The sequence below is a fragment of the Centruroides sculpturatus genome, unplaced genomic scaffold (assembly GCF_000671375.1).
Source record: "Centruroides sculpturatus isolate CEXI.00-Female unplaced genomic scaffold, Cexi_2.0 scaffold1592, whole genome shotgun sequence".
Taxonomy (NCBI): domain Eukaryota; kingdom Metazoa; phylum Arthropoda; class Arachnida; order Scorpiones; family Buthidae; genus Centruroides; species Centruroides sculpturatus.
The window spans coordinates 116521-137948 of record NW_019385884.1 but is presented as its reverse complement, the minus strand read 5'-3'; the positions used below and the strand labels follow the sequence as shown (position 1 = coordinate 137948).

Here is a 21428-nt window from a genome sequence, read left to right as displayed (position 1 = left end):
AAAGAGTTTGGCATTCATATATATTAAAAAAAATCAATAGACATCTCGTAAACAACTTTTTTAAAGTATTGCCATCTATCGGAACTTTTTATATTTTTCTGTTTAAATAAATTTATACAGTACTTTATTAATAACCGTAGATATTTATTTGAAGTTTCTTAACTTTTAAATATAAATATTTATTTTACATTTTTGCCGACCGTAAATATAAACGAACGATGTCAACAAAATAAAATACTTCAATCTGATTGGTCGATTGGCAGTTACTCCCGGAATATTAATTTAGGTTTACGTAAACAGATGAAGACGCATTTGCGAGTTAAACAGTTTGTTTTATCGATTTTATTTAATCGTGTGACTTGATAATAATAACAACTCTACAGACCTTGACAGTGATGTCTGATGATGTTATTTTCTCACGACCAAGTTCATTTAGAGTAAGAAGTTATTTTCCTTTCCGATATTTAAGTTAATGATCGCCCATGCTATTCTACTGATTACGCGTAAAGTTGCACACATGTAAAGTTAAATAAGTCGTTAACATATGTTAACGTTATCGTAATTGGCAGAAAACTTGTTAATTTGATCGTTTTACAATACGTTTAATTAGTTTTACCACATTCGATTATGTTTTTTTGTCCCATTGTTTGATATTGAAGTTGTATTATCTTACATACTTGCTGTAGATAACAAAATTTGATATATTTATATGATACAGTTGCATTTAACATTCATTTACTTCTCTGTCACACTTATTTTTTTCATAAATAAACTTTATATATGTTTAGAGATGGAATTATTGAAAGTGTACAGTACATAGTTCAGTGATAAGTTTTCGCAGTATAACTGAGTTAAATGTGAAGGAATTTCTTTAAAAAAACATGCTTCAGTGATAAGTTTTCGCTTATGTATGTGTCGCCCCCCCAAAAATTTCTACATTAAGGATGCGTCTACTGGCGAGGTATCTTAATTAATACAATATATGTCTGTGAAAGAATGGTTATGGTCGGTGTATTCGGTTACGTGTGGCGAGTTTAAAAACCCTTTCATAGCCCTATGATCAAATAAATTTCTTTTTTGCAAAAGCTCAGCAAATTCAAAAAATATGGTAACATTTTATAGCCATTGGATGTTGCAAATTATTTAAATATAATATGTCTGTTGTAAATCGGTTGTTGTTTTTTTATATTAAGTGTTACATGAGAAATATATAAAAAGCTTTTATTGCTCTCTGCTTAAATAACTTTGTTTGTCAGACCATGACAAATTTTAAAATATTGGGATTTTTCAGAAGTTTTTGAAGATGGTAGTTTTTATTACTATATATTTTAAGAAAGCAAAATTAAGAAAAAATTCATAATGTACTAATTGTGAATTTTTATCCATGTTTTTTGAAGCAAGACTGGATTTTCTTTAATCCGGGGTATGTTTTAGAAGCAAATCATGTGAAACACAAATACCATACAAATTGAGTAATAGTTACAGTAGCTATAACTATTACTTAATTTGTACGGTATGCGTGTTAATGATTACTTGTTTATAATATTTTTACAGATTAACAAATATTTAATAATTATGTTGATGATAATATCTATGTAATGGATATTCTATGTATAAATAATTAAAAATCATAAGTGATATGGGTAATGATAGAAGTACAGTAAAAAATTGTTCTATATATAAATTAGATTCATCATTTTATGTAGATATAATAATATATCGAAACAAGATTAAATTACTTTTGTTTTCCTCAAAAAATAGGTTATTCATTCAGATTTATTATGTCATTTATATTTGAGGAGAATTAAAATTATATTTGTTAAAAAAATTTTTTTTTTGTTATGTAGCAGCAGACAAATGTCTTTTTATTGACCTTAGTTCAAGCATTTTTCTTTCAGGGGTGAGTAAACAAATGTATTCATTGACCTTTGAATGTTGCCATTTTTTAAAGTTTTTCAAAGTTATTGGAATAACGTACTTTCAATAAATATTTTACTAAATTTTTCAAAATTAAATTGCTTATAATTGATATTCCTTAATTAAATTAAAAAATTTCTTAAGTATGCTTTTGATAATATTTAAAGTTTCCTGAAATCCATTTCTATTTCTTTATTCTTGTATGATATTATGTTGAGAAGACTTCTTGAATTAATTTATCCAAAGCAAGAGTAGTGCAATAGTTGCTTTTTAATGTCATTGTTTTGATCATCATTATAGTGTCATGAATTATTGAATAGTATTTTATGAAATAATAACAATAATAAAAATATTAAAGCTTTAACAGAAAAATTATAGTATAGTTTTGAGATAACAATCATATATAGTAATACATAATCTTTATATACATATAAATTTATAAGTTTCATTGAAATTTTGATACTGGCAATTTGCCAAAAATAGAGACAAATAAACTTTAATATATAGAAAAAATTTTCTATATTTAAAAATTTGTCTTTTTTGTCATTTTCAAAATGAAACATTTTATCTAAAATTCACTTTAATAAACAACTTGTGCAATATTTTGTATCTATTTTTTTCATCTTGAGTCTATTATAAAAATAATAGTTTAAATTATTCAAAAATAGTTTTTGATATAAAACAACAACCTGTGTACTGAATTAAACCAAATATATATAAATATATTTAATTAGTAACTTAGTAAATTTAAAACCTTTTTCATTGCTTGTGTTGTTTGTTTATTTCTATATATTCTTATTAGTTTATTTAGAAAATTACTATAGGTTTTAGATCTGTGAAACCACTATTATAACTTTAAAATAAGTTTGTATTAGATTTAAGGTCAAATACAATTCATGAATTTATCTTAAAATATAGGCTATCTACATATTATTGAACATACAGTATGCTATTTTATATATTGTAATCTTTACTTAATATAACAAAAATGTAAAGAACAATACAAATTTCTTTTATAAGTTGATTTGAAATTGATTGACTTTACAAATTGATTTTTCCATATGAAAAATATCTGATTTTGATTATTTTTCTATTTCTACACACTCAAAATGTATAAAAATATTTGATTGCAAAATGAAAACAGTGTATTGATAAATAATTTAATGTAATAAGATTTTAATATAGATTTATATTGAGCTATTACTAAGATATATTTAGCATAGCAATTATAATCATTATTGTAATAAGTTTGCTGAATGTAATGTTGAAATGCTATTTATAGTTTACAAATTTAAATCTATTTAGATTTCACAATTAAAATTATGGAAAATATAAAGATATTTTTACAAGTATTTAAACTGTAGTAAAAATTATATAGTTCAATAAGTCATTTAAATTTAAATTGTGGATTTTTTTAATAGATCATAAACTTCAATTATTCAATTGAATTTGAAGATGAAAAATTTTCATTAATAGTATGTCTGTATGCAGTGCTCTTTTTTTTCTAAAAAAAATTATTGCCAGTATGCATATAAAATGAGTGAATGTATAGAATTTTTTACTAAGCAGCTGCTAATATTATGTACTGGCTATTTATACTTTTTATGCTATCTGCCAGTAGGATGTACCAATGTGTTCTGGCTGGAAAATAGCTCTGGTTATGCGTGTGAAATCTAACAAGATTTACATGTTAATAATATAGTTATGACTATATTATTAACATGGAAAAATTTTCTTTTATATTAGCAGCATAAAATTAAAATTTATACAGTGGAGGAAACAAAACAATTTATTTAGTATGGTTCATTATATCATAATGAACCATACTAAATTTTCATAGTATTGTTTACAAGGCACTTAATTTAAATTAAGAAAAAAATCTGCCAAATTTACAGAAAAACAACTGTTACACAGTTGATTGTTTATATCAATGTAAACATTATTTTTTTCAAATATTTGTCTGATAAACAAATACTAAACTGAATGACAAAAACAGTTCATAAAATCTTAACTTTATAATTTTTAATAAAGATAAACTATGAAATATTAAAATAGTTGAAAGATAAAAATATTTAATAAATATAAATTAAATTACCTTATATAAATATTTTAGTTTTTATAATAATTCTTGTATTATGTTTGAATTCTGATAATTGCTATATATATGAACTTCTTTTCTGAAATTTTTGTAATTATTATTTTTTTGATATTTTCAGGCAGTTATTTAAGAGATGCTACCTTGTTAAATAGAGATGTATTAATTATTTAAATATCATATTATTATTTTGTAATATTTTCAATGTTATTCAAGAATAGTCAGAATAAATAGGAGAAATGAATTAATAAAGGAAATATCGTGTGTTTGTGTTGTTACTTATTCTTGATGAAATTTTGTTTTGTTTTTAATTATCAGTTAACATGTCAGCTGGTCATTAACAGTTTTGTAAGAAAATTTAGATTACAAGTTAGATAAAATAGAAACAGATTTAAAAATTATGTATTAAAATAATTTATTGTTGTTAATAAAAGTTTGCTTTGTATTTTAATAATTCGTTATAAATATGTTATATTTGTAGAAAATGTTTTGGAAAGATACCAAAATAAAAATAAGAAATAGAACTGGTTTCATGAATTTGGTATTTGCATAACAATAGAAAAATAGCTTGTGAAACTAACTTCACTATTGGAATAATATCTAGTATATAAATAAAATAAAAATAACATTATCAGTTTTAATCTCTTTTATGTCAATTTATTGTTTTTTTTTAAAGTTTTATAAAATGATATTGAAGAAAAAACATATCATATTTAATATAATAATTATATATACAGTATATATATATATATACACACATCATATTTCCATGCATATAAGTTTTTTAGGTACTCTTATAGATGGGAGCAAAATCAGCACTAGATTTCATAAGTACCTAAAAAAAAACTGTTTATTTTTTAAAAACCTTTATAGTATCTGAAACATTTTTTTATTTTTATTAGTGACTAATAACCATATCAGTACATGTACATTTAATGTAGATTGACACAGCAGGCTGCAATACTCTTATAAGCCAAAACAAGCTGAACACACAAAAGCAAGTTGTTATAAGCAAAGCAAGACTTACTGTTAGTTACTATGACTAATGAACAGGTTTATTACACACCCAGCCTATTTAATTAACTTAACCAAAATGCATTTTGGCCAGTAAGGCTGAAATGCATTTTGGTTAAGTTAATTAAATAGGCTGAGTATGTAATAGGCCTCTTCATTAGTCACAGTAACTAATTTTTTGTAATTTAAATAATACAGGCAAAAAGCTTTTTAATATATAAAGCAAAACTTGTTTAAAAAAATGTGCAAACAAACAATTTTCACATAAGGGCATGCTCTTATTTGTACAGAAATATGGTATATGTTCTAGAGATGATGTGATACCAAATTCTGCCAATCTTATACTGATAATTTTCCAACCAGTTTGATCCAATACTTGCTTCTAGCCATACTTTATATGTATTGGTAATAAAATGAAAGCCTGAAAGTTCATTGGTTTTGAGAATATTCAATTCGTTCACTAACTAAAAAGCTAGACTCCAACCAATTATTTAGTAATTAACCATATCTAGCCTGATAGATATGGTTAATTACTAAATAAATTATGCAACCAACCAAAGAGTGAGGTGTTAGGTGCCATCTCTTATGATGTTTTATATATATATATATATATATATTTATATTGTTCACTAACTATTTAAATTCAAATATAAAAAAGTAAAAATTTACAAATTGATTTACAGGTGCCTTCAGTGGTATCTGCAGACTTTAAAAAAAGGGCATCTTACAATATACAAGAAGCTTCAAATTCTATAATCAAATGTCAGATCAGTGCTCCCATAAAGTGGTGCTGATTGCACTGAGGCTAATATGGCATTGAAAACAAAGAATATGGTTTTGGTCAACATGGTGAAGTTGCTTGGGACAATGGACAAACATCATTCATTAGTTCTTTTATATTTGCAGAAAGGCTAGAAGTCATGAATTTTCTGTTAAGGGACCTCTTTGGGATTAGGAAAAGGGCAACTTAGACGAAAGTGTGGCACTTGCCCCAAGTGCCCCAATGTATGGGTCTCCCTTGGTGACTTTCAGATCCAAGTCTTAAGCAATTGTAATTGTCTAGTTTGCCTAGGTTTGACTCTAGTCCTTTTTTAGGAGAAAAAAATTTGAACATATCTTCAATAAATTTTATAATAGGCCTAGTAAAGAAACAGTACCAGTTTGAAAAAATCATTACAAAATTGCCAACTGGCTTGAAATATTGTCAATGCTTGCAACATTGTTTGCAAATTATATATTTTTCCTTTCCTTTTTTTTAAAAATCTGACAAAGGCTCATCAATCAGGCTGGAAACATTTGTTTTCATTAAATTTAGTAGCTGGAAAAGTGTTTAATATAAGTTTAGTTTACTGTTGAAGTTCCAGCTTCAACTATTATTAATCTATGCAAAGGCTACATACATGGCTGAATGCAGAAGGTGCTTTCCTATAGCAGCTAATGCAACTTTGTCATTATGTTGTAATTTCTGTAATCCTGCTAAAGTGATCAGTGACATCATACAGGTATGTTTTATATGGTTCAGTCTATGTTTTATTTGAACAACTCATATATATATATATATATATATCACTGAAAAATATACCAGTATATAACATAGTATTAAGTAACTTGTAGACCAGGGGTTGCAAACCTATGGCATGCATGCCCAAAGTGGCACGTAAGGAAAAATCATCTGGCACGTAACATAGATGATTAACTGAAATCGTATATCTTTTTCAATCATTTTTTTGGTTTATCTCCTGATCATCCTTTTTTCAATCAGCTTTTTTACATTTATTCTAATTAAAGCATATTATTTGTTTAATTTATTTAAATATTGTTATTCAAAGTCTAAAACTTTGGCACACAGAAATATTTTTAAAGCTAAGTATGCTTACTATGTGGCTTGAGGGCTCAGAAAAACCCTAGACTGTCTTAGACTAAAGGTAATATGTCATCGGACTCTTCTTCTGAGGTAAATTGAGGAATTTAATTTTTTCCTATTGTCTGTTTTTAAAGTTAGGCTCACCTTGGTGACTGGATGACCAACTGGTTAAAATGATATCCTGATACTATGAGGGACTTGGGATTGAATCCAAATGGGTCAAAAAACACCAGCAAATTTTCCACAGTGGTCCTTTCTTCACCACCTGGCCACCTGTTATGGGCATGGCTAAGCCCATAATGGGCTTATTAAAAAAGGTCTTCTTAGTGTCCACTGGCAAGAAAGAGTTTAATGACATCATATTTGAATGAATCCTATATACTAATATAAGTTTTTGTTAAAAAATAATGTTTATAACAGATGGCACTACACACAATTTTAACTTGCTCTTACAGTAGTGTATTTTTTTTAATAGAGAAATTTTTCATAGTTCAATAAAATTACTCTTTTTGAACTTTTATTATTTAACCACTCAACAGTGAAGGACGGATATATCCGTCCAGGGCAATCTTGTGGCAGTGGTGAGGGATGGATATGTCCATTAAATTCTTTTGGGGGTATCGCCAAAAACTACCACAAAAAAAAATTCACATAAAAAATGAATTATGTAACGATAAAAAAAGACTTTTCTTTACTAGACATAACTGTTTATAAAATCTTTTTCCAAAACAGTAATGAGAAAAAACACGTGGAAAAATACTTTAAAAATTTCCCACATTTATTCTCCACTACTTTGGGGTAGCACCATACCTGACTATCCTACTGCTGAAAGCTTAACTTTTATATCTTAGTATAATTGAAAATTATTTCACTTCCTTTCTGGTCCCTTTCGCCTCTAGTTCAAGTTCTGCAAAAGTCGTGTAAGAATCCTTGCCAGATACTTTATCATGGATTTTCAAAGAGTTTGGCATTCCATTGTTAGGAATTACTTTGGTATTGTTTCTTTTTCTTTATTAACAAAATTAACTTTTTAAGTTATTCTACAAAAGAATTACTTGTTTGTAAGCTATACAGATTTTAAAGCTTTTTTATTTATATAAGTGTAATAAAATGCAATTTGTAGATACCATAATTATTTTCTTTTAAGATATTCTTAGAACTTTTTAATTTATTTAATTTCTCTGAATCTATTGGAATACTAAATTAACTGAAGCCTTGTGAGAATTTATTTAAATAAAATTTAATTGAAAACACTTTAGTGGTTTTTCTTCCATTATTTGTTCTAATAAATAGTGTTTATTAGAACTGGTGATGAGATGAAAGACATATATTTTCTAATTAAATAAAAAAAAACCATTTCTATTATATATTGTAGCATAAGATATAATAATTTTTCTTTCAACTTATTTTTGACTTCATAATTGAAAATGCATCATTTTTCAAGAAGTTATAAAGTTTATGTGAATAGTTTACTCTACAAAAAGTAGTTTTGTCTATTTAACTACTAAAATTAACAAGAATATATCCTTTAAAGATAGCTGAAGATGTAAGAATTGAAACTGAAACATAATAAGGAGAAAATCTATTGAATATGTGACTGCAGGGTCGGCACCTCTTTGGCACCCTGTCAGGATGACACCATTATGTCTTAAGGACAGACACAGAAACCAGATTGGCCGTTAATTTTCCTTACGTGAACGGTCGCGTGTGCAGACTTTTGGTTCCGGGATGGAGGCGCAAAGAGAGAATCAGAGAATTACACTCTACATAATCTATACATAATGCTCGTTTATTGTTCTATTTAAGCTATATACAATCAATTCAGTTAACATATCTACTTTCTTTCCCAATAACCCGTATTAATGAGAGAGAGCTCACATATATTTCGCGCGAGGATAAGTACCTTGATATAAGTTGTCGAATAGTCGTTTAGTCCTCGAGTCTCTATGTGGCACAAAGTTCTTTCGAACGTTGATACTTCTTTAGGCAGTAATTCTCCCAAACTGCGGCGATTAGAATAGTTCCGGGTAGCAGCTAATCCGTTCACGTAAATCCACAGTTCACACCAAACTCCAGAGACTGACTCTTACGCATCGACCCCTCCTTTTTATAAAGGGGGATCATTGGGTTTTTTCCACTGCCTTATTAGGACTGTCTTTTCACCACTGACCAATAGTTGTTTTCTTTCGTCTTTTTGTAGATTCCAGGTGACACATTGGATATATCATCTTCAACCAGGAATTAAGTTCATGGGAAAACAATTTAATGTTCTTTTTAAATATCGGTTTATTTCTCTAAACTGTTCCTCTTACAAAAAAAATATTTAACAATTTATTCCAATAAGTTCGACTCTCACAAATACAAAAAAGAGGAAAATGATCTTGAAATGTGGGCATACAGGATAATGGAAAAAAATAAGTAAATAAAAAAAAAATGCTAAAATATTAACAAAGAGTTGATGAACAGTGTAATTATTACATTTTAAATAAGTCAATTTATATATACAGTGAAACCTCTCTAAATGGCACCCCTATGTAACAATTTTTATTGTCTGGTATATAAAAAAAAAGTATGTAACTTCATTACATTTGACCTTTCTTAAGTGAATATTCTTCCTTACAGACATGGACACATGAAATGCACTGTTTGATGTCTGAAGTGCTCTTAATTAATGGACACATAGATTCTCATTGAGTCAACTTCCTTGTTTGGAGTTTTTGCAGTTGCAGTAAAAACAATTCCAAAAATCAATACAGTAGTCCTTGTTGCGTTCTTAAAATTGATTTGACTGCACACTTTTATTATGACAGTAAAATTTCTGTGTTGTAAACATGCTGTTTTAGGAGTCTGCTTAGTGTTTCTGCTCACATCAGTCAGTAGGGATCACTTTTATCTTACAGCCATGATTAGTAGAAACAGCATTTTTTAATGTATTAATATAAATCACATTTATGAGATTGGTTGAAAATAGTTCTGTGGGCATTCATTCAGTCCCTTGTCATGTCCCCATTGCATCCCTTTCATTTTTTTCTCTTTCCACATTCTTGTTACTTATGTCAGATTTAAAATTTTTCTGTAACAATAGAAAGTACCATATAAAACTTGACAATTATCCATTATAATTATGATGATGACAAAATTTTGTGTTTTTTCTGTATTGAAAAAAGGTTCTGTAAGTATTGATATGGCTCAGTGGCATGCCAAAAATGGACTAGGGAAACTAGGCTAGTCCCCTAAATTTTTTGAAGTACTGTCTAAATATTAATTTTAATGCATTTATACAGTCGACCCGCCCTATAACACGGTAGATACGTTCCATTCTTTATGAAATTCATGTTTTATGAGCCCTTAAATACATGAGCCAATCACAGCCTGGCATGTATGCAGTTTACTGACAGCTATTTGAAAGGTTTTCTTCCATAAAATTAATCGATTCTATACTAATTTGACTCAACATTTCCAAAACACATATAATTTTTTGGTAATAATCCATATAAACTATGCTATAAACAAAAAATTGTAGGATTACTTACCGAGTGTGCACCATTTGACAATGCAATTGCTTAAGCTTGTTTTTGTCGTGGAGCAGTGCATCGAATGGGGGCATGCGTGTTTCCTGATAAATTATTTTTCTGCGAAAAATTTGCTGAACTTTGGAGACATCATTAATATAAATATAATTTTTATGGACATTAAATAATAAATGGTTTTTAGTAGGTCCGCTGCTTGTTTAAACTCAACAGTTTGTGCAATATCTGTTATTGGTCTAGATTCGACCAATCCTGTCATGACACGAGTCAGCAGTGACGTTTTATCGAATTATATGAGTCTCTTTTAGCATGTTTATAGAAATACAGGAGCAATTTTTTCGCCGTTATATACGAATTCGAATTATATGAACTTGTTTTATAGGGGGATCTACTGTACTTGAAACCTTTCAAGTGAAAAATGTATATTTTTTTGTGTATTTTTCCCGTCCATCCTCCCCCTCCTTTATGCTGAGTTCAACTCTTCCACGAACCAACCTGAATGCCTCTCAGGGTTTCTTTAGTTGATTCATCAACAAGACTATGTTGCAGACACATGTTCCTGTCATACTATTGTGTTTTGTGTGTGTCCAGGCAGTTCTGTAATAAGAGATTTTGTTTTTTAGCATATTGAAAACAAAATTCCATTAGTGATTTTTGTATTTCTATTATCATAAAACACTTAAAAGTTTTCATCTAAAGTATGCATCTACTTAAAAGATAGTATATGTGATTAGAAAGCTTTGAATTCAACATGGAAGGAGACTCATTAGGAGAAGCCAATCAAAGCCCTTGCAGCAAAACATAGCACAGTTTGAATCTGTGAATGATGCAATTTCTGTGCTGTATTCTATTTTATTTAAAATTTTTTATATTTTTAATTATTATAAAATGGCAAAAACTTAATTTTGAAGGTAGAGATGGGTTTTATTTAAAAAAAATTGTAAATGCTAATAATGAGTAAAATTGTCATTAAATTTAACCTACTTGATATGACATGACCCCTTCAATCTTTAACCATCAAAATTTAATAAAATTGATTACCCTAATAAACCTCCTTGCAAAATTTCAGAAACTTTTGATAAAATGTTATGAGTTATTAAGCTTCAAAAAGAGTGAACAAAATCATGCCCAGCACACATACACTAACATCCATACATACAGAAAAAAAATCCAAATTTTTTGCATTTCTCAACATTTCAAGGTCCCCCAAATTCAAAAATTTAAAAATCTTGGGGGGTCATTTTTTTGACAGATTGTCATACTTTTCTTTTGTTATATATAACAGATCTAGGAAAATAAAATTACTTTTTTTCTGTGTAAATAATAATTATAAAGTATGAAAAATAGGTTTTCTCATATCTGGTCCCTTTTGAAATTGTCACCACATGCCACTGATATGGCTTCATGTAAATTACTGATATTAAAAAATGAGGAAATTGAATGACACAAATGAGAGAAGCCCAGAATGAGAAAATTAGCAGAAGTGTTCAAGATTGGAAAAACACAAGCTGTGGAAATTATCATCAAGAAACAACTACTGAGCTATTGACATCAAACAGCAATGGCTTGAAAAATTTTAAGCAATATAATAAATATCAAATGTAAAACTGTTTGTAAGGAATGATATGGAAACAACATAATTGCATGAATGAAGCAGTATTTACCATCACTATCATCGTCCCAACTAAGTACACAAGATACCCTAATATACAAAGACACTCCTTAAGTCACTTTCTGAGATTTCACAAAAGAATCAAACTCTTCACATAGTGAATAGTTTAACTCACAAGAAGACATCCAAGCTTTGACATCCTGGATTTTGCTGAAATTTTAATATGTTTTAGTACATCCCTTTCCCTAATGCATGATATAACAAGCAGTAGTTCATGAGAAAATATTGTTTAAACTTTTCCATGTGCATTATATATTGAGTTCTATAAATGAATTGTTACAAGTAGGAGTGGACAAACAGGTTTCATAGCCAAAATGATACTTTGTACAGAACCATCAATATTGTTATAGAGATAGGCCCTGGATTACATAAACAAAACTCAAGCAGTTTTACATCAATAAAAAAGATGCAAATGGTGCAAAGCTGGTACAAAGTTTAATTATGCATAGCAAGAAGCAGATTGCTGTAATCAATTGTAACTGAATTTTTAAAAATGTTTTTTATGTATATAATACAGTGACCTTGTGTTAATTCATCACTTACTGTCATGTGTTGTATTACTGTTTTTGCATGGTATTTGTATTATATGTTTGTAAATAAAAATAATACAGGCTACATTTAAAGGCAATTTTCACAAAAACTTTTTTGCTGAAATTTTCTTTCTATAACAGACAATTTTTTTTCAATCTTGAAAGTGCCCATTACAAAGAGATTTCACCGTATATAAAAATATTACATACAGTATACAGTAAATAAAAACAGTTAATGATTTAAAGGCATTGAAAATTAATAGAAACTATTTGCAACTAAATTCTTGGTGCAAACTTGCTTATTTTTAAAAGTATTTAGAATATAGTTCTTTTGTAGATCCTAGTTTTGGATTTTAATTTTGACAACAACTCTCTATTTATTGCCTTTTATTAACTTACTATTTATTTGTGCCTTTTTTATTGCTTTTCATTCAGTATATATTGTATTTTGAGAATAAAGAATAATTACTGTTGAAAGTATTTGATAATCAACTAAAGTTTTATGATTTCTTTTTAATCTATTAAATATAACTTTTTGGGTTTTTAATATTTATAAATGTCCTGAGAATTTGACAGTTTACAAATTTTTTAGTAAGTTTTGAATGAAATTATGTTTTAATATAATCTCTGTTGCCAAAACCATATTCAAGATCATTTAGGGAAATTTGTTTAAATACAGTAATACCCTGAACTTACACGATAGGTGGGACCGAGCAATAACCGCGTAAGTTGGGTATAATTTCTCAATGTGTGTAAAATCCAAGTCAGATGTATGTAAGCTAATAAATGTTCTTGTTAATCTTATCTCGTCTTTTGATTCGCTCATTGTTACAAGAAATCACCACATAGAGTCTCTCAAGTCTCCGTAGATATAACAAACACAGAAATAAATAACACAAAATAAATTGTAGCTATGTGTCGATTCTGCGCGATACATCTGAACATGTAAGTTGAACAATAGTGTTGAAAGAATGAGTAATCAAGAGTTGCGTGGTGCTCAAACAAAAGATGAATCGACGAGATTTGAAAATCGCGTAACCCAGGGTAGCGTAAGTCGAGGTATCACTGTATTTGAAATGCCAGAATTTTAATATAAATTTGTTAAGCATCTGAAGTAATCTTTTTATAATTTCTTATGCCATTTATTTTGCTTACAGTTGAATCTGCCTATCTTGAACATGTTTATCTCGAAATTCCCCTACATTTTCAGCCCAAGTTCAATGTATTTACCATGTTTATCTCAGATAATTTTCTCTGGAACCTCTATATCCCAAATTATGGATCAAGATCAGTGTCAATTACAAATTCTAAGCTCAGCAACTATGTTTTGATAGTATAAACTGTAGTTGAGAAACATCTTGCAATACAATACATAGTTATAATTAATGCTGCTTTTCTCAGATTGTCTACTAGTTTGTCTTGCATCGTATTAGTTGAAGAAAGTTGGGCATTAGAAATTATTGAAAAACTATTTCTGTTAAGATAAGTCAAAAATGTTTTATTTATACATAATACAGATGTGTACTGTACTTGTTGTTGAATTAAATTAATAAAATACCTTACCTCCAATTAAACCTATTATTAACTTTAAAAAATTCACAAATGAATTTTTCCTTTGACTAACTGTATAAGTATCCTCTTTCATTGTCATATCAAACACCATCAGAAAATAACAATTTCATCAGCAGAGATGGCCTTTCTTTTGAGGCTACTATTCTTCACCTCGACATGTAAACAGTGGTGATATTCGAAATATTTAACAAAGGGTTTGCTAACAGAATATTTTTCCTTAACAATTTTTTTTTCACTCAAATGGTGCATTAGCAACATTAGCGCAAAAACTGACCTTAAGATATCCATGTAAATAAAAAAGATGTGTTCGCAAAATTAAGTCAGTTAAAATTTAACATTGTTTATGCCAGAACTATAGTTTTTTTATAAATAATAAAAAAGAGTGTTCAAAATGGTTTATTTTGTACATATTTTAATATTTTTCATTCAAAATATTTTATAAACATAAAAATTGGCTTTTTTTAATCAGAAAAAGTCATAGGGAAAGCAGTTAAACAAGAAAAACTTTTCTAAATCATTTATTTTATCGTTAGGTATTATTATAATAATAGACAGATGTCATCGTCTCTCAAAATACAATATCTTTGTTATTTCACTGTTGTTCCGCCCGACACGTGTTCCGCAGCCATTTTGTATTTTCTCACGGGCGTGGGATTGTGGGATCTCTCTTATGACTGGATCTAGTTTCGAGAACTCTCTCGAGTAGATCGCGATTGAACCTCGTTTTAGTCGAGATTGAAACGGTCGATGGAGGTTGCACTAGGCGAACAGGGTATAAGGTTCTAGTTTAGTAGTGTTACAGAGTATAATACGTATATTTTAATATATTTTTTAAAAGAAACAAAACTACTGAGAAATGTTACGTGTGTTTAACAACGGGTTCGGAAAACTTTGAAAATGTTAACAACAGGTTCGGCCGAACCTGTGCGAACCTGCTGAATATCACCACTGCATGTAAACATTAAAAAAGTTTCATCTGGTGCAGCATACACATTTTAAAAAATATATATACATTTAATCCTCTTTTGTTGTCCTTTGAACACCACTATGAAATAACATTTTCACTGGCAGAGATGACCTTTCTTTTGAGGCTACTTATACAGTTATTTCAAGGAAAAATTCATTTGAGAATTTTTTAAAGTTTGTACTTATGTCCCAATTAAAAATATTTTATTAAGCCTATTACTGTTTACTGTATAGGAACCTCTATCTTGAAACCTGTGTATCTCAAATTTTTTTCTCACTTCCATGAGATTCAAGATACAGGTTTAATTGTAATTGATAAAATTATAAATTTATAAGTTGTTAAACAGCTTTAACCCTTAAATTATGAATTTTTACATAAAGGAAAATAATCATCATAACTAATGTTTAATTTATTGTGGTCAATTTAGTCCTTATTTCTAAAAAATTTTTTTTAAGAATTTCTTTTAAAACTGAATTTTTAATCATGTTGAATATTGTTATAGAACTTTTAACAAATAAGAATATTTTTTTATTTATTTTAAAACTTTGTATGTTTAGATAAGAAACGTAATACTTAATGTTAAATTTATATTTATATTTATACAATTTGAAGTATTTGTTTGAACTTAAAACTAATGAATGAAAAACACGCAGTAATAATCAGTTGTCAGGCCTGGCCAACCCAAATTGTTTCACGGGCCACTTTGATCACGTGTAACATTACAATGGGCCACAATTTAGGCAAACATGCTTTTAAAAAAGTAAAACAAATACAAAATGAATAAGATTTCATTGTTATACCAAGAGTTTGTACTCACACTTGTGCATTATAACAATGACACATGCAAATTTTCATTTATTTAATTGTTTTGGTATACACAAAACAGAAAACAAAAGTTTTAATAGATATATAATATCGCTTAGTGGGCCACACAATTTTATTGTGATGGGCCACAGGTTGGCCAGGCCTGATTTAAGTATATTAATGGTTAAAATAAAATTAAAAGGCAATCAATTAGATGAACAATATTTATTCAAACATAGTCTACTTAATTATAAAAAACGGTATTGATTAGAAGTGACACAACACTTGTACAAAACTACAAAATAAAAATAAGCTAATCAGTACTTATCAGTTTGTATTTTTTTATTAAGCCATGCACTTTTAAAGGTTAACTTTTGAAAGTATTTTCAAAAACTCAAATGAAATAATAATAATAACTTTTAAAGTCAAATTAAAATTAAAAATGAACTTTGTGTTTCTTAGTGTAACATATAAAATATTTAATCTTTTATTTATTTTTACAGGGTGGGTTAAAGTGTACCTAGGTAACTCCAATGGTGGCACTTCGGACTGTTCGTGCTCCCGGCGGACTCCTCCCAGAGGGGAGCCGCCGGCAGGCCGCCCATTGTTTAACATCACTAGTTATTGATTCACGGTAGTTCTTGAACAAAAGAAAAAAAAAAGGAAACGTCTACTAAAAATGTAGTTAACCTAACCAAATCAACCCAACTGAAGCATCACCATTGCTATTACCTAGGTACACTTTAACCACTGGGTGTACTGTGGTGGCATTTCGAATTACACAAAATTATTTTTTTTTACACTAGCACCTATTTGTACTACATAAATCAGTTCGGCCTAGGTCAAACTAGTTAAGCCTAAACTATTTAGGTCAAACTAGATTATCCTAGGCTAAACTAGTATATCCTGACATGCGTAGGATAAACTAGTTTGGCCGGTAACATATACATATGGATGAGTGAGTAAGGCAACCAGGTTGAAAAATTCAACATTGCAGGTTCGCCCTGCTTTTTTCCAATGTTTTTTTTCACAGTTTTTTCTGAAGTGTGAAATCCAATGAATTATTAGAAAATAGTATTTTCGGCCAAATATATTTTCTAATAATTCATTGGATTTCACACTTCAGAAAAAATTGTGGGAAAAACAGGACAAACCTGTGATGTTGAGCTTTTTAACCTGATTGCTTTACTTGTTTGTTCATACCTTCTTGTTACAATTCATATATTGAACTCAATACAATGGGTGATCGGATAACGAACACTTTTACAAAAGATTTTTATGATTGGACAACAAACACATGTTTGGATAATGAACACTTCACTGAACAAACATAAAAAGAAGCGACAAAAATAGCAAATACCGACTGATTTTCCCTTGTCTTCAGGCAACAATTTGAAGCTTTTTGGAGTGCTGGCGACGTCGACATCGACACTCAACCCGGAATATACTCATCAGATAGTATTCCTCCGAACTTTGAAACTCTCCCTTGTAATTCCAGCCTTTTATTTTTCTGACAGAAACAATTCTTTTATAGTATTCACAAGACTGTCGGGCAGGCACTCATTAAGTTTTGCGTTGAGTTTTATTTTCGAAAGGTAAAATAGCAAAGGTAGAGAGTGAGCAGATGTCTGATGTTGCTGGGCAGTATGGCTTGAACAAAACTACAGTAGGGTGCAGTTCAATCTTATCTAAGAAAGATACAGTATAACCAAGAAGACTCAAGCAGCTAAAGGAGTAACAAAAATCACTTCTGAGAAATAAAAAACATAGAAGAGCTTATATTGGAACCTGAAATGGATCTGATGACAGAAGAATGCCAAGAACTCTTGAATGAAGAACACCAAGAAACTCAGCAACTTATGTTTTATTATGAAAAAGAGGATTAATGCCGATATCTACTATTACAGATCCTTTGAAGAAGTGGGGGATGTCAGATCAACAGTCTTAGAATGGCATACAAACCAGGTTGAGGTTAATAGGCTTGGGGATCTCTACAATTACAATGATATTATTAATTCCGAAAAATCCTGAAGAGGAGAGAAAAGCAATCAACATTGGACAGATTCTTTAACCTCTACAAATGGGAAAAAAACATGACTAATAAAAATGTAAGATTGTGTATATGTGTATTTTTATTATTACATATAAATGAACATAATAAGAAAGTATATATTTTTTATTTTTTGGGGTCTTCAGAATGAATTAATCAAATTCCTTTACAAATGTATGGTAAATTGATAATCGGTTAATGAACAATTCAGATAGCAAACAAAGTCTTGGAACGGATTATGTTCGTTAACCGATCACCCACTGTATATAATGCATGTGGAAAAGTTTAAACAATATGTTCTAATAAACTACTGTTTGTTGGCACAAATCACATTATCATGCATTGATGGAAAGAGTGTACAAAAACATATTAAAATTTCAGAAAAATCCAAGATGTCAAAGCTTGGATGTATTCTTGTTAGTTAAACTATTCATTATATGATGATTGCTATACACAAAGAATAGCAAGAAACAACAGAACTCTTCACTATAATCAATCCCCCTCTTTTAGTGATCACTAATTTTAATGTTTAGAATGTTTTTCAGTTCACAAAACCAATTAGAATAATATCAAAATAAATAATTTTTGAATGCTATATAATTTAAATTCAAAAAACATTTCTATTTTCAGATAATGGTATTTAATGCATCATTTAAACTAGGAAGAGAAATGTTCATAATATATAAATGAAATTTGCATTTGTAAGAAAGTGAAAATAACTCAATAACAATATAAAATTTAAATCTTGCATTTTGTGATGACAACAAATTAAATGCATTATTTGTATTTTAAATCTTTTGTATATATCTCATAAATATTTTGTTTTCAGATAAAAAATTATTTAATATATGATTTGAAAATAAAATAATAAAGGATTAAAAAAGAATAATTTTATTTTATCATTTTAAAACTTTATATTTTATAATAATAAATTTTGTGGAAGTAATTAAAATTGTTTTATATTGATATATTCTAGACATGATCTATGGACAAAGTCTGAAAGTTTGTTTAAACAATATTGTAAGTGAATTAAAAAATGATAAACTATGAATTTTTTGCTATTGTTTTACTTCTATATATTTATTAGAAACAACAAATTATGAAAATTAAATTAAATTTTATATAAAATTATCACCTGTGTGGTTCTCTCTCAAGTTAATAGGTCTGGAAGCAAAGATTGCACAAGGATCCAGATAGCATAACTAGTGATGCATTTGCACAATTATCAGACATTGTGTGTTTGATTCTTTCCTACTCAGGATTAATTTTTTTCTTCCAAAATATTCTAAATTTTAATTTAAAATTGTATATAATAATTATTAGTATAAGTGACAGCTTAATCACCATCTTTTTAAATCAAATTTCCTGAATTAATCCAGTGTTTTAATAATTTGATTAGAAAGTAAATTTTATTTTTATAATTTTTGATTTTTTTTAACATTACATAAAATAAATAAGTATAGGAAATTTACTACCAGGTGATGATTTTAAAAAACTAATTATAAGAAAAGGTGAAATTTTTTAAAATGAATTTGACTATATTTTGATATTTTGATTTTATAACTTTCAGAAAAATTGAAAAATTCAGGCTTTATTGACTAATATGAATGCAATAACAATTTCAAAATTAGATCAAAACTAACATTATTTCACTGTTACTGTATAAATAAATATATATAAAGTTTATTGACAATTACTAAGCTAGGCTGAATCAATAGTAAGAGTTTAGTTTTCTAAGCAGCTGACAATTTAAATCCATTGAATAGTTAACTGCATTTGATTTTCTACTAGATAATGTACTTGTCAGTGTTTAGTATCATTAGCTAATTGCATATCTTTATTTTGGTCATGTGTTCTTTAATTATTAAATTGTTTAATTTACTAGTAATAATAACGAACAACTGCATATCGGAAATAACTAAACATCATGTACCTCAGAAAAACCTTTAACTGATGTGAAATAAAATTTAATACTACAAACGTTTTCAGACCCCTCCTGGGTCCTTCTTCAAATAAAAAATTGTTTGAAACGTTATTAAATACGAAAAAACATTTGTTTGGAACAATTTTTAAATACGGAAAGACCGAAAACGTTTGTAGTATTAAATTTTATTTCGCATCAGTTAAAGGTTTTTCTGAGGTACGTGATGTCTGTTTAATTTACTGTTTCCAAACTAGAAATAACCAAACATGAAATTAAATATGTTGTGTTTTCAGTGGTGAACTGGTCTATTGGCAGTGACATCACAGATTTGTTTTCTAAAATAAACTTTTATGATTGTTTGAAATTTGTAGACTCTTGAATTTTTCTATAAAGTATAATGGAATGGAGTTTATAGGAAAGTATATAAATAAAAAGGAAAATTTCGTGAAGAAAAATTGAGAGAAAAGGTGAAATTCAACATCATCACAAATCCAAACAGAAATGTATCTACAAAGGCCTTGCACAGATATAACTGTGCCACAAACAAACAAAATTTTTAAAATTTACTTTGCATAAGATAAATGTCAAATTAAAAATTAGTTAATGAAATAATTTATTTCATTTATTCAATAAAATTATTCTGAAGTTAATAAATAATATAAAATTTATATTTTTGTGTGATAGTATTACATAATTTCTGATTTTAGATTTCAGATTGTGCTATATTATTTTTGTTAAAAATTTTTTAAAATTACTTTATATATAAACATTTATGAATAACATATCAGACACAAGCAGACACATACATTTTTTAAAATAATAATAAACCAAATTGTCTGATTTTTATTTTATTTTAAATTTTATATTTATAATATAAATATTTAANTTATTTCCTTTATTATCTATTCATTATCAGAAACAAAATTAAAGTTTTTATTTTTCGAAAAAAAAGAGAAAATTTAAAAAAACTTGTTTAATTAGTTCAAAAACTTAAAATGAATTGATAAAAAGCTACAAATAAGAAAATAATAAATTCAAATATTTCTTGAATTCAAATTCAGAATAGGATGAAAAATAAAATTTAAAAAATTCAGTTAACTTTGGTTTTCAGTTTAAACAACAGTCTGATCCATAAACATTTTATTGTTTCTATAGATTGTCTAGACTGATATTTAGACAATACAGTATTTAATTTTGTTTTCAAAGATTTTTGAAAAAGTATTATTGTACAGTAAATGTTTTTATAGAAGAAAATTAAGCCATTATTAATGGAATTGTAAATATTAATATACTGTAAATTTTCCTTGTGTGTGCATGTGTAAAATATTAATATTATAAATAAATTTTTATTATTATTGTGTTATTGAATTAAGATAATAAAATTAGCAATGCATTTGAAATTCATTATAAAATTGCAGATCTGTACATTTATTAATTCCAAATCATTTAAAAATTCAGTAGTTTCATAAAAGCAGTATTATCCATTATA

General features: G+C 27.8%; 1 protein-coding gene across 1 annotated transcript in view; it reads left to right on the top strand.

Annotated features, from left to right (window-relative positions):
- The first annotated feature begins 246 nt into the window (after window positions 1-246).
- The window catches only part of LOC111612394 (insulin-like peptide receptor), a 93260-nt gene continuing 72078 nt past the window's right edge, over window positions 247-21428 (top strand). The window contains exon 1 of the mRNA XM_023353598.1: window positions 247-437. The gene's annotated coding sequence lies outside the window, so the exon portion shown is untranslated. The remainder of the gene's footprint in view (window positions 438-21428) is intronic.